The 3,275-nt window shown below is 37.7% G+C and overlaps 1 non-coding gene across 1 annotated transcript; it reads right to left on the bottom strand.

The window, feature by feature from the left end:
* Nucleotides 1–1,889: 1,889 nt before the first annotated feature.
* On the bottom strand, nt 1,890–1,996 carry LOC127133056 (small nucleolar RNA R71). The gene has a single exon (XR_007807050.1). It is a non-coding gene; the product is annotated as a small nucleolar RNA R71 (small nucleolar RNA).
* Between the last annotated feature and the right edge of the window lie 1,279 nt (nt 1,997–3,275).

Below are 3,275 nucleotides of genomic sequence, written 5' to 3'. Positions count from 1 at the left end.
TTTACGGGAGGAGTTTTGGAAACCGTTACAAATTGGGATAATATAAATAGAGCCAAGGAGCAAACCCTGTAGCTCTCGCTTCTTTGTGCTTTTTTCTCTTCCAGCCGTGCAAGCATATTTTACAACATTACCTTTTTACAGTTTTTACTTTTATTTGCAATTTCTATTTTCTTTTCCAGTCAACCTTTCAGCACTTAATTAATTTTTCATACAATAGTTTCTACACCGGAAACTATTGTGTATCTTTTACCGGATCTAACCTTACGTTAGACCCTAGGTTTTTTTTCCTTCACTTTTATTTTCCAGTCCGATTGAAGAATTCAAGAACAAATCCAACCGGTCTGTGGTGGAGTGTTCAAGACTGCTATTAGTTACTCAGGTTCTTTAATTATTGTTTGAATTTATATATGCCCTGCTTTATTGTTTATTTACATTATTTGCCTGAGATGTTTCTATCTAATTATGATGATTGTTTAGATCTGTTTAGCATGTCTGGCTAATTTATTTAGGTATCGGTATGTAAAGTAAGCGAAATGAGGGAATCAAAACTAAGTTGGTTTAATTACGCTTAAAAATAAAAGCACTCTTTTTATGGTCTCAATTTATAGGTTTAATACCAAGGTTTTTGTACGAGAGTAAAAGACTAAAGAAGTTAAAATCAATAGAACGAAAGTTTGAGTTTTTAACTGGACAGTGTAAATTGGGCATTAATTCTAGATCAGGGCGAAAGCAATTTTTAGAGTTAATTAAATTCTAATCTTTTTCAAAAAGTATTTTTAAAAGTTAAATGTGAGGACGAGAGTTAAGCATTTGAATTTAATTATATAATCTAAGTCAACAGAGCGAGAGTTTGAGACGAGGGTGTTTAAACGATTAGTATTTTCTTAAAAAGAGTTTCTATAGATTCTATTGTTTTCAAAAAGTGATTTTGGACTTAACTAATAAGTGACAGCTACGTTAATATAAAGTCATAGTCTATTCAACAGAGCGAGAGTTTGAGAAAAGACTTTTAATCAATAGTGTCTACTGAAAAGATTTATTTTAAAACCAAGAAACCAACGAAGATTTGATTCCCTAATTACGACGAACTACATACCGATATCCGCTTAATTGATATTTAGTTTAGATCTTATTTTAATTTTAACTTTTCCCCCGAAACAATCAAAATATCATCTGCCTTAGCTTTACGAAGTAACCTTAGAAAACGGTATATCGATTCGTAAGTCCCTGTGGGATCGATATCTTTTAAAACTACGCGATAGAACTGTGCACTTGCAGTTAGTACCCCATTCGACTCATAAAGTCGCGATCAAGTTTTTGGCGCCGTTGCCGGGGACTTTTGTTTAGTCGATATCGTAACTCTTCTGTTACGCTGTAGAGACTAAGGCAATTTTTATTTTTTTTCTTTTCTTTCTTTCGTTGATTTGTATGCCACACACTCGCTCACAAGGCGAGTCGTTTTACTTACGAATCAACGACATCGAACTATATCTCCGAGTCTTACGATGAATTCGGGAATATCGTGCTGCAAACAATCTCCCTCCTATCGAAGTGCCCGACCTCAAAAATCTTCTTCCTTCACCAATACCCGAGATGGCAGAACTAGCTCGTGCTCTTCGAGATTACGCCGCTCCATTGCAAGATGAGCCGCATTCGAGTATTGCTCCACCCGCAATCGAAGCAAACAACTTCGAACTTAAACCTTCTCTGTTGTAGGCAGTGCAACAGAATCAATTCTCTGGAAATCCTACCGAGGATCCAAACCTTCATTTATCTGTATTTGTCCAATACGCTGATGGCTTCAGTCTCTTCCTTCCAACTCAGTTACCACATGGAACGAGTTGAAGAAAGTCTTCCTTGCCCGATATTTTCCTCCAAGCAAAACAGCTATGTTGAGAGCCCAGATAAATGGATTTAAACAGAAAGATAACGAGTCTCTTTTTGAAGCATGGGAAAGATACAAAGACATGATGAGATTTTGTCCACACCATGGTTTAGAGGACTGGTTAGTGATTCATACCTTCTATAATGGTCTCTTGTACAACACAAGGTTAACAATAGACGCCGCAGCAGGTGGTGCACTTATGGATAAACCTTATGCCGATGCTTATCAACTTATCGAAAGCATGGCTCCAAATCATTATCAATGGGGAAGCGACCGAGCAACGGTAGAGAAACCTCAAACGAAAAGTGGCATGTACGAGATAAGTAGCCTTGATCATGTTAATGCAAAAGTGGAAGCCCTGGCCCAGAAAATTGAAAGTTTGAATGTATCACCTCCAACCACCGTGGTTGCCGCAACTCAAAATTGCGAAGTCTGTGGAATCCAAGGTCACACTCCTGCTGATTGTCAACTCCTAACCGGAATCCAAGCAGAACAAGTGAATTATGCTCAAGGAAATCCCTACTCGCACACCTATAACTCAAACTGGAAGAATCATCCTAATTTTTCTTATAAGAGTAATAATGCTTTATACGCACCAGGACAAGCTCCAAATCAAGCCCCAACTATACCTCCTGGATATCAAAAGCCGACCCCTTCTACACCTAACAATAATGTTCCTAGGAAATCCAACTTGGAAATAATGATGGAGAACTTCATAGCTTCTCAACAGCAAACCAATAAAGATTTCTTAAACCAGAATATACACACTAGCGAACAAATCAAACAACTAGCAAGTAAAGTAGATGCCTTGGCTACCCATAACAAAATGTTGGAAACACAAATATCACAAGTAGCTCAACAACAAGCGCCTACTGTTGCCCCAACTGGTGCATTTCCTGGACAGCCCCAACCTAACCCGAAAAGCCACGCTCATGCAATCATACTAAGAAGTGGAACGGAAGTGGAAGGACCAGTAGATCCAAGAAATGAAAACCAAAACTCTAAGAAGTCAATTGAGGAAGAAAGTACACCTAAGGAAAAGGAAGAGAGTAATAAGGAAACCGTAGAAAAGAAAGAACCTTATGTACCTCCACCACCTTATAAACCACCTATCCCTTACCCTCAAAGGCTTATTAAAACCAAAGATGCGGGCCAATTTAAAAAATTTGTTGACCTACTGAAACAGTTAAACGTCACAATTCCATTTACAGAAGCTATTACGCAGATGCCCTCATATGCTAAGTTCTTAAAAGAAATTCTTTCTAATAAAAGGAAACTTGAAGATAGCGAAACTGTTACACTCACTGCTGAATGTAGCGCTATAATCCAGAATATGCCTCCTAAACTTAAAGATCCAAGTAATTTCTCTATACCCTGTCACATAGGAAAA

This window comes from Lathyrus oleraceus, chromosome 3 (genome assembly GCF_024323335.1).
Source record: "Lathyrus oleraceus cultivar Zhongwan6 chromosome 3, CAAS_Psat_ZW6_1.0, whole genome shotgun sequence".
In the NCBI taxonomy this organism is placed as follows: Eukaryota; Viridiplantae; Streptophyta; class Magnoliopsida; order Fabales; family Fabaceae; genus Lathyrus; species Lathyrus oleraceus.
This window is presented reverse-complemented; position numbering and strand designations above follow the sequence as displayed.